Here is a 12,246-nt window from a genome sequence, read left to right on the forward strand (position 1 = left end):
TGTTCACGGGTAAATTACATACGTGGTGTACAACCTTTACCCCAAATCACATGTACAACCAAAATTTTGTCACACTAAACCGTACGATTTTCAGGTGACCTCCCACTAAAGTGTACAACCGGTTTTTATGACCGGTCAACGCTGGTCAACTATACCACGTCGGCATTTTTAATTATAGAATTAAAAAAAAGTGGGACCCACTCTTTATTAGATAACTAAAATATCCTTATTCTTTATAAAATTAACAAAACACCCTCATCTTCTTCCTTCAACCCATCTCTCCCATTTCTCTTTCTACATCTTCTCTCTCACTCCTCTCTCTACCATTTATCTCTTTACGTCTTCAACCAGCTCTCTCCTATTACATCACATATACAATCTCATACAATATCTTGAGCAGGTTTTAGAGATTACCCAATTATACTAAACAGAAACTTGATAAAATTAAACTTTATGCAACTAAATAAAAGTTGCTTGTTCGGATTCAAACATGTACCCAACAAATTTACACAATTATCTCAACAATTACTTGTTCAGATACGATCATAACAAATACTTGTTCAGATTCAATCATGTGTTTGAATATTTTTTTTCTTATAAATCAAACAGAACACAATCCAGTTTCTATCTAACCAAAATCAAAGCCGCTAACATAGTGTTGCCCTATTTGAAATGGAAACAGAGTTAATGGAAATTGGAAGTTTATCAATTATGCATCAAAATAAGGGCACAAATCTACCAGAATGGTAAACCAGTTAACTGTAAATCTAAGAATAAAAGGATTTATCTAACTCAACAAAGATCAGCAAGAGGCAACAATTCATTCCTAATCACCTCCGCTATGGATTTCAATCAGACAAAGGGCATCAGTTCTCCAAGGTGATGTAGCATCAAATAATAAAATTCAGTCGCAAATTACCCACTAAAACATGAGATTCATCATATGCCCAGTTATCCACAAGTCAGAAATCCCACTCATGGATAACCACCTACTCCACCAGCACTTGCGCCACCGTACACGGCGATCTCAACCTCTCTCCAGACTCTTCCTTCCGTCCCTTCTCTTGCCTCGCCGTACACGGCAATCTCCTCTACACTGCCTCCGTTCATGAAATAGCATGATTTTATTGATTTCTGTAAATTTTAAATTATGGTTCATTATTATTATAAAATTTTAATTCGTGTCAAATCCAAATTTCAATAATTGGGTAATCTCTAAGACCTGGTCAAGATATTGTATGAGATTGTATATGTGATGTAATGGGAGAGACCTTTGAAGACGTAGAGAGAGAAATGGTAGAGAGAGGAGTGAGAGATGTAGAGAGAGAAATGGGAGAGAGGGTTGAAGGAAGAAGATGAGGGTGTTTTAGTAATTTTATAAAAAAATAAGGATATTTTAGTCATTTCATAATAAAGTGTGAGTCCCATTTTTTTTAATTCTACAATTAAAAATACTGACGTGGCATAGTTGACCAGCATTGACCGGTCATAAAAACCGGTTGTAGACTTTAATGGGAGGTTACCTGAAGGTCGTACGGTTTAGTGTGACAAAATTTTGGTTATACACCAAAGTGTGATTCAGGATAAAGGTTGTACACTACGTATGTAATTTACCCCATTGTTCACAAACATGCAGTGACACTCTACATAAGACATCACCGTCGAAACTCCTTAAGGCCGGGAACATCTCTAGAGCCAGCAAAAGAGGAGTAATATTCCCAATCGGATATTACATCATTGATGGTGGCTGCTAGGCAGTGTGATCCAGGTAGATGTGCCTAATAAGGGCTTCGGTGCTGCTGAACAAGTTGTGACATGTCAGACATTCGGCCATAGCAGCGTGGTCTAAGTAGATGTGCCCAATAAGGGTTTCGGTGTTGCTTAACAAATGATGGCATATCAGGCAATCGGCCATAGTTTATAGATGAGATTTTTTTTTAACTTTAAAATTGACTAGATAAAATATGAGAAATTTACAAAACTAAGATTTTGTGGAGGTCCATTTATATTTTTAGACCTATTTCAACATATGCTATCAAACTATATACTTTCAACCCTTATACCTAGAATACCCTTAGACTCTTCAACTTCCGATCTCCCCAACTTCCCAAATCGTTGAATTCTGTAAGAATTTCTCCAACTTTCAACCGGTGTACCCACATGTTAAGCTAATTCGATGGACAGTAACTTCGACTTTAGTCATCTATAACTCAAATATGGATTTGAGGTAGAAAAAGTAAGGATTTTTTTATTGTATGCAAATTATCATTTTGGTTCGCATTTTATAAAATGAGAACCCTGTTAGGGTTATCATTTTATGATATGGGTTCCCATTTTATGAAATGAGAACCTATTTGGGTTCACATTTTGTAAAATGAGAATATGTTCTCATTTCATAAAATGTAAACTCATATCATATTTACGTACCATTAAATTTATTTTAAACATTTAAAATTACGTAGAAGATGTGTTGAAGAAGAAGACAAGGTTAAAGAAATTTACTCTAAACATTCAAAATTTACTTCTACTTTCTACTTTTTCTTCATTATTTTTAGTTTCTGTTTTTGTTTTCTTCGTTGTTCTTAGATTGAAACATGGTCCTTTAGAGTGTGTTTGATCTTCTTTAGTTTAAATTGCCTACTAGATTGGGAAGAATATGAGTTGAAGAAGAAGAATAAGAGGTTGAAGAAGATGAGTTGAAGAAGATGAGGGGTTTGTAAGGGTATTTTTGAAAAATGTACTGGAAGAGTCTAGATTGGTAGCACATGTCTAAATGCTCTTGCCTCTATCTCTGGACCTCCAGCCTCGCGTTTCCCTCTGGAATCCACAATCAAAACATCTGATTGTGATATGGATGTTCCATGCATCATGCGCCTCATCTCTTCATTTAATTCCACTTTTGGCAAACTCTATGCTAATTTTTCCATTTGATGTGGAGTTTGAAAGTGAAGTTCTTAGTGTTTTCCGCGACTCCGGTAAGATACAAGCGTCAGTAGTGAAGTGGGCTCATTTTCAATTTTCATCTCCATATTGGACAGCTGATCCACGATCCCTTGGAACTCATTCAAGTGATCTGTGAGAGAAGTACCCTCTTGATATTTCATTTGAACCAATTTGGTCAAATAAAATAATTTATTATTGCCAGTTTTTGAGACATATAATTCCTTGAGCTTATTCTTTAACGTTCAGGCATGAGTTTCACCAATAATATGATTATACACGTTGTCTGCGAGAAATTATCAGATAGTCGCAAACTTGTTCATGCTCAAAACCTCAGTGCTCATATGTCTTGCCATCAGGTTTATTTGTCCTAAACACTGATAGATGCATCTTCATCACATATAGGAGATCTTTCATTTTTCTTCTTTTTTAGCCATTTAAACTGGCCGTTTTGCTTGTCAATTTTGCTTGCATATTGACGAAGCTCTTATACCAGTTGTTAGGAATAAAATGAAATATTCTGTAAAAATAAAGAGCAAGAATAATCAATACAAATGCCACCGATAATTTAACGTGATTCACCATTGATTTTTGGGCTCGTCCATAACAAAGCTCAAGAATTAATTCCACCATTATAAAATAGTAGGCGTACAAAGAAGATGTTCTCTAGATGACTTTCTAGAGATACAACAATATGAGATAAATTAAAATAGCAGCATTCAGGTGTTTTTAAACAATAGTAAAAATAGACATCGGCATGGGTCGGGTTCGGGCCGGGCCTGTCGGGCTTGTGATCAAATCCGATAAGCCCAAGCCTAGCCCAAGCCCACACAAATATAATCGGGCTCGGGCGGGCTCGGGCCTAGAAAAGGAATCCCAAGCCCGCCCGCTCAAGCCCACACAAATATAGTCGGGCTCGGGCTCAGGCGGGCTCGGGCCTAAAAAGGAATGCACTGCATCTGATTTTAATAGGTCAACTAGAAATTAACCACAAGCACAAAATAGAACACATTATTAAATTTCCAAATTCCAATCTAAAATACCATTCAACATTTTAAAATTAAGAAAGTTCAAACACTTAATAAGAGCAAAACAGAGTTTACAATTTCACGGCTTCATCTAAAATACCATTCAACATTTTAAAATTAAGAAAGTTCAAACACTGAATAAGAGCAAAACAGAGTTTACAAAACTCAATATTCACAAATCCTACACAACACAGAGTTAGAAAACTCAATATACAAACCTAAGATATATGAAGAAAGAAATGATTAAGAAACGGCAATTAATTAACTTCCAGAATCAAAATATAAAATCAAGGTCGGAATAGAAAGAAAGCAAAAACTCACCTATATTTCTCGCGCGCAGTTGAGTGTTGGGAATTTTTCTTGATTGCGACAATTTAGCGGAAGCGATAAAACAATTTTATTGAATTTATGAGGTTTACAAGAGAGTGTTCTCTAGAAACTTTCTAGAGTTACAATGAGATAAAACAAAAATAGTAGCACTCGGGTGTTTCCCAAAAATACCCAAAATAATTATCTTTACTATTTTTATCTCTCCCAAAATAATTAGACTACCCTCTAAATAAACTCTCAAAATTCACAAGGCACAATTGTGCCTCCTCTCACTACATCTTCCTCAACTCTCCAATCTCTCTTTTTATTTTTCCCACAATTGATACATTTGAGAAGTATATTACATGGCTATTTATAGCCATGTAATGAACCCATTATTCAACCAAGTAGTTGAATATTTAAATGTGGATGCCTCATTTTTCAACAATGGAGGCACCCAATTTTGACTTTCATTTTTCTTTTTCTTTTTTTTCTTTTTTCATTTATTACAAATTACAAAAACCAATCCCTCAATAATATAAATTACAAAAATAGTCCTTCATCAATTAGGACTTCACAACAATTCCTTTTTTTTCATTTAATTGTTTTAAATTAATAGTTAATTTTTTCAACAATCTTCCCCTTAACTATTAATTTAAAACCTTCATTTTTTTTCTTTTTTAATATATATATAATGTACTTTCCCATCATCACCTTCTAAACAGAGCACTTCTCTCTGCAAATAACTTCTCGGAGCACTTCTCACCGAATTGATTTGTTGATGCACTTCTCATCAACATTCAACTATTGAAGCACTTCTCTCCAAATTAAGTAAATTCTTTTTCGTCAACATTATTTGCCACATTGACACTTTCTTTTCTCTTGTTCATGCAATTCCATTGCACGTGCCCAAACATCTTACACGAAACATTTGAGGCTTCTCCTTGCCAACAGTCCTTCCCTCAACTGCTTGCTCATTTTCTCAATTTTCTCACGCCCAATTGATTTGGTGCGTGACGCTACATTGAACCATAGCTCTGATACCACTATTGGGAAAAACCAATGATGATTGGTTGGCTGCCATTATCCAAAACTCACTGATCCCTTAAGATCGTTGAAGCTCTGATACCACTGTTGGAAATTTTTCTTGATTGCGACAATTTAGCGGAAGCGATAAAACAATTTTATTGAATTTATAAGGTTTACAAGAGGGTGTTTTCTAGAAACTTTTCAGAGTTACAATGAGATAAAACAAAAATAGTAGCACTCAGATGTTTCCCAAAAATACCCAAAATAATTATCTTTACTATTTTTATCTCTCCCCAAAATAATTAGACTACCCTCTAAATAAACTCTCAAAATTCACAAGGCACAATTGTGCCTCCTCTCACTCCATCTTCCTCAACTCTCCAATCTCTCTTTTTATTTTTCCCACAATTGATACATTTGAGAAGTATATTACATGACTATTTATAGCCATGTAATGAACCCATTATTCAACCAAGTAGTTGAATATTTAAATGTGGATGCCTCATTTTTCAACAATGGAGGCATCTAATTTTGACTTTCATTTTTCTTTTTCATTTTTTTTTTCTTTTTTCATTTATTACAAATTACAAAAACCAATCCCTCAATAATACAAATTACAAAAATAGTCCTGCATCAATTAGGACTTCACAACAATTCTTTTTTTCATTTAATTGTTTTAAATTAATAGTTAATTTTTTCAGATTGAGGGGCGGCGATCAGTTGAGGCATGGTTGAGGGGCGGCGATCGGTTGAGGTGCAGTTGAGGAGGGACGCGGCGGTCGGTTATTGAGTGGAGGGGCGGCAACACCTGTTGAGGAGGGGAGATGAGAGAAGAGATTCGTATTTATTTGTGAAGAAGGGAGAGGCAAGAGTGGAGGGGTGGCGTGTAGGGTTTTAGGAAGCACAAAAATTTTAGTTAGATAATTTATATATATATTTTTTAATTAGATAATTTATATATTATTTAATCAATATAATTAAATTCCAAAATATATATAACGGGCCGGGCCCGTCGGGTATTTACGTAGCCCAGGCCCGCCCATTTACTAGTCAGGCTTAATCGGGCTTGGGCCGGGCCGGGCCTGACACTAATTTTATGTGTCCAGGCTCGACTAAATGGGCATGGGCTCGGGCCGGGCGGGCAGTCTCATCGGCCCATGGCAAGGTCTAAGTAAAAATAATAATAATCTTAGGGAGTGCTTAGTTCGTGCAGGGTAATAGAATGAAATTAAGAAAGGAAAATAAAAATAAAGGAATAGAATGACCCTAAATTCCTTTATATGTTTGTTTTAGTTCCACAAATGGAATGATATACCTCTGATTCTCTTTGTAGTTGTTTGGTTCAAATGAAATAATAAACCAAAGTTGTGTTTTTAACAACAATTTCTATTCATACATGTGTCTGTATTAATAAAATATAAGAATTAAAATCAATTAATTTAACTATTAAAATCAAAAGATGATGAAACCGGAGAAATTGAAATAAAATTAATAAAAAAACATAAATTCTATTTAAAAGCAATAATTATTTTGAAATAATTAAATAAACTAGTCGAAAACCCGTGCGATGCACGGGGTATGAAACTTTTATATAATTTAGATAAATAAATAAATTGACATATTTACTTTTAAATAATTTTATATCATGCTATGAAAAAAATTTATATTATGTATATTTGAAATTAATATATATTTTTTTAATGATAATTCAAATTAAATTAATTTTAAAAATAATTGACTACTTTTTTATAGAATTTTAACTAAAGATGAATGATTTATTTATTTTTACAAAATTCAATGATTTGTACTTTTTAGGAACTTTAATACATTTTTATATTCCAAATATTCTGTGAAACAATAATAATAAAATAGCAGATTAATTAAGAAATATATTAGAATATAATAAAAAACCAAAAATTGAATTAAACTATAATTAAAATTAAATATTATATTTACGATACAAAAGAATTACAATATATGTTAAACAAAAATTGAATTAAACTACAATTAAAATTAAATATTATATCTACGATACAAAAGAATTACAATCTATGTTAAAATGGAAGCAACATCAATATATTATTCTATAAACTATTACAATCAATACTTTTATGATGTTGCATATGAAGAAACTTTATCAATTCAATATGTTACTGTTTGCACCAAAAATAAAGTTTTTTTTATTGCATACCCTGGTTTACTCTTTTTCATGGGATAAACTTTTCTTTTCAGGAAACTTTTTCTTAAAATAACATTTTAGGAAACTTTTTCTTAAAAGGCTTGTTTAGGAAACTTTTCATTTCAGGAAACTTTTCATATTTTCCATTGATTTAGGATTTCCTAGAGTGAACCTCAGTTTCCCTCAAGGGAAACATCTAAAATACTGTACCAACTTCCTAGACGGTGTACCTTAGGGGAAACCATGGTCTACCTTAGGGGAAACCATGTAGTGTACCTCATGGGAAATCATAGTGTACCTCGTGGGCAGGGCCGGCTCCAGCGTTTTGGAGGCCCTAGGCGGCTTTTATATTTTCTTTTTTCATATGTAAATTTATTATTATTTTACAAGCAATAATTTCTAAATAGTTGAACAATTATATTATTAACAATAATTAATTATCATATATTAGTTTTGATGCAACAAACAAAGTCAAATAATAATAAACTAAAGTTAAACAGTTATTATTCTTCTCGCTTTTTTATGTGCAAAATCTCTAATTAAATCACTATAATCTAATTCAGCTAAAATTTTCTTCTCAATAGACAACATGGCCAAACCATTCAATCTCTCATGTGACATAGTTGATCGAAGATAATTCTTTATTAACTTCAGCTTGGAGAAACTTCTTTCGGCAGTAGCTACTGTAACTGGTATAGTCAATATAATCCTGTAAGCAACCCAAGTATTAGGAAAAGCAAGATGCAAATTCTTGATGTACCCCAACACTTCAATTGGTTTGGTTAAGCTATCTGGTAATGATTTTCTCAACAATTGCAATTCTGAAAATAATTCAAGTCCATCAATATCTGAATCATCTCCATCTTTCAAAAAAATCTCAAGTGTAGAACAAGCATGCTTCATTCTCTCATCCTCCATAGCTTTTAACTTGCTCAAGTTAAATAAGAACCTAAAAACATCTTCATATTTTTTGAATTGCTCAAATCTTGTATTTAGCGAAGAAAGAGCATTATCAATTATGTTTAAAAAGTAATTGACTCGAAAAGATTCTTCAGCCACTTGGATTGGTTCGTCCCTAGTATTCTCATCAAAAAACTTTTTTTTAAGACGAACACGAGTTTCACGAAAAGTGGGTTCAACTCCCATTTCTAAAGCAATATTTTTAGCTTCACTTTTTGCAAGTTCAAATCCATTATTTATGTACTCTTCAAAAAAAAAAAAGAATGAGACATTGCAATAGATTAATACATGCCTCAATATTCATATCCTTACTTTGGAGAATCTTGCTAACTTTATTCACTTTCTGTAGAATTTCGAACCAAATAACCATGCCAACAAGAAAATCAAAATTTTGAAGTTCATAATTTGCTAAAGAACTTGCATCACTTATTGTAGTTGCATCAGCACCATGTTCTACTAAATGAAGTAATGCATCTCTTATATGAGGAGTTTGAAATCTTATTGCCTTTACACTAGCAACACGACTTTCCCAACGTGTATCCGATAATGACTTTAATGTAAGCCCTTTGCCATTCTGATCTTTCACGTAAGATTTAAGGACCTCCCATCGCTTTGTTGAACCAGAGAACAATTTATAAATCCTTTGTACCACTCCAAAAAATGATTTAGCTTGAACAGAACTCATGGCCATATCATAAAGTGCAAGATTAAGAGAATGACAACCACATGGAGAGTAAAATGCTCTAGGGTACTCTTTTAGAACCCTACTACTTACACCTTTGTATTGTCCCTTCATATTAGAACCATTGTCATAGCCCTGTCCTCGCATATCACTTAAATCAAGTTTCAGATTTCCAATAGCATCTTTAAGTTCAAGAAAAAGTGCATCCCCTGTTGTTTCAATAACTTTCAAAAATCCAATAAAAAACTCTTCTATTGTTATTGGAGTCGTGGAAACATTAACACATCTCAATATAATACTCATTTGTTCTTCGTGACCAATATCAGGAGTACAATCAATAATAACAGAAAAGTACTTTCCCTCTTTAACAACAGAAAGAATTTTGCTCTTAACCTCACTCGCTAACAAAAGTATTAGCTCGTTTTGAATATTATGACTAAGATAATGGACACGACGAATCTCTTTTTTTCGAATACGCCTAAGGTGCTCTTCCATTATCGGATCAAAATCAGCAATCATTCGAATTATACTCAAGAAATTTCCACTATTATCATCATCAAGTTTCTCATTACTCCCACGAAATGCCAAATTACTACTAGAAAAAGTTTTTACAACACATATAATTCTTTTCAAAACTTCTCCCCAAAACTTTTTCTCTTTCTCGATGGCGTTTTGATTAGAAGAATCAATTGTCAATTTTGTCCTTAACCTGGTTTCTGCCTCCATCCAGTCTGTTATACTATTAAGATGATCAATGCTCTTTTCATGCTCATTAAGCCTAGAATGAATATTTTTTCAGTCACTATATCCAATGGTTCTTGTTGTTAAAGGACTTGACATTACTATTTCTCTTTTGAACAACACACAACAAAAGCAAAACACCTTATCTTTCTTCTGGGAGTATACTAGTCATGATCTATCAAGTTTTTCTCCATTCCGCAGAGATCGAGTGTAGTGTTTATTACTAAAACTTCTATTTTGTTCATTTGTAGGATACACTTCATCTATAACTCTTATCGGCCCCTTGTCTACTAAAAAATTAATTTTTCTTTGAGGCATATTAATCTCTCAATTTTCAGGATCAATTAAATCGTTTAAATTTTCTCCATTCACATCCATATTTTCATCCAAAGGTTCATCTGTAACTACATTCTTAAGATTATCAATTAAATCTTCATCGGTAATATTCACAGAATTCAAATTCTCATCATTAGCAACTATATTCTCAGGCAAAATTTCATCAACATGCGAGGGGTTTAAATTTTCGTCATCAATAGATATGTTATCGACCAAACTTTCATCAATTGTGGCATTCTCTACTAAATTTGGCAATATATTAATAGGTTTCACATACCTATTCATGGATCCCATTAGAGATTGAGTGAGTTTGTCTTGTCTTTCTTTTTTCTTTCTCTTCGAACTTTCAGAATCAAATTTTCTTTTACCCGTCATTATATTGACAACACCTACAAAATAATGATAGTTATGATAATCAAAACATGTAGTATCAATAGTAATTAGAAATTAAAGAATTAACAAAATGGTTATCAAAGGAGAAACTAAATAATTAAAAAAAAAAATTACAGTAGTCATAATTTATTAATTTTATACCAAATCAAAACTAATAAAAAAGGAATCCGTCAGGGGGATCCTATGAGCCCTTTCCTTTTTGTTATTGCTATGGAGAGGCTCTCTCACCTGATTCAGGATGCGATTGATAATGGGAGTTTCCACCCTGTGGCGATCAACAGCTTCTGTCCCCAGGTGACTCACTTATTCTTTGCAGATGATGTCCTTATCTTTCTTGAGGGTAATGAGGAGCAGTTGAGAGTCATTATGGATATTCTGGATTGTTTTTGTTCGGCCTCTGGGCAGAAGCTTAATATCCAGAAATCTAGGATGATGTGCTCTATGAATATGAATCAGAGAGTCTGTAAGAGATTAAGTGATCTCTCAGGTATTCCTCTTACTGATTCTCTTGGGAAGTATCTGGGCGTTCCCCTCCATAGTGAGCGTGTGTCTAAAGGCTCCTTCAAAGAGACTTTGGATAAAGCTAATTCGAAGTGTGCCACTTGGAAAGCCAAGACTCTGTCTCTCGCTGGCCGCCTCACGTTAATTCAATCTGTTAATTGTGCTGCTCCCAATCACATCATGCAGGCTTGTAAGCTTCCGGATCCTGTGCTTAATGATCTTGACAAGATTAACCGTAGGTTCCTGTGGGGGGAAGCTGCGGAGGGCAGGAAGATCCATCTTGTGCCTTGGAGTGAGGTTTGCCAGCCTAAAGATTCTGGGGGTCTGGGTATTAGGAAAGCAAAGGACAATAATAAAGTTTTATTAATGAAACTCCTTTGGCGTATGTGGCAAAACCCCTCCTCTCTTTGGGTTCGCCTCCTTTGTGGTAAGTATCGGAAAGACAAAATCTTCGGGGGCCCGAAAGAGAGAGTTGCTAATTGTTCCTTCCTCTGGAAAGGACTTAGTGCTGTGTTTGATGAGTTCTGCTTGGGAGTTGGCCTGGAGGTGGGGAATGGTAAGTCCATTAGTTTCTGGTTTGATAACTGGATTGGGGATAAACCGTTAATTGAGGTGTGTTCTTCCCCCCGCCTAGTGATATACGCAACTAGAGGATTGCCGATGTGGTTGACTCGGAAGGGGACTGGATCTGGTCAAAGTTTGATACTTTCTTTAGCCTTGAGACTCTCCTTAGAATGCGGGGAGTGAAGGTGAGTAATCAAGAGGAAGACTTGGATAGGCACTGTTGGGCGCTGACTAACAATGGAGTTTATTCTTGCAAATCGGCCTTTGAAGCTTTCTCTCTCTTTAGATCTGATCCTCCCTCAGATGTGTGGAAGTCGATTTGGACCCTTAAAGTTCCTTTCCGTATTAGGAGTTTCCTGTGGCTGGGCGTTAAGGACAGGCTTCTTACTAATTCGGATAGGCACAGAAGGCACTTGGCTGATTCTGGAGCTTGCAGTAGATGCAGAGGCCATATTGAGACTTTGTGCCATGCTCTTAGAGATTGCTCTAATAGTAAAGAGGTTTGGAGGAAAATTCTCCCACACCATATTTTCTCTTCCTTCATGGCACATTCTGAGGTCGACTGGTTCTCTGATGGTGTTAGA

At 34.5% G+C, this 12,246-nt stretch overlaps 1 non-coding gene across 1 annotated transcript; it reads right to left on the reverse strand.

Annotated features, from left to right (window-relative positions):
• Positions 1–858: 858 nt before the first annotated feature.
• LOC136221370 (small nucleolar RNA Z101) lies at positions 859–952 on the reverse strand. Its single transcript, XR_010685136.1, has one exon. It is a non-coding gene; the product is annotated as a small nucleolar RNA Z101 (small nucleolar RNA).
• Between the last annotated feature and the right edge of the window lie 11,294 nt (positions 953–12,246).

This window comes from Euphorbia lathyris, chromosome 2 (genome assembly GCF_963576675.1).
Source record: "Euphorbia lathyris chromosome 2, ddEupLath1.1, whole genome shotgun sequence".
NCBI classification, from domain to species: Eukaryota; Viridiplantae; Streptophyta; class Magnoliopsida; order Malpighiales; family Euphorbiaceae; genus Euphorbia; species Euphorbia lathyris.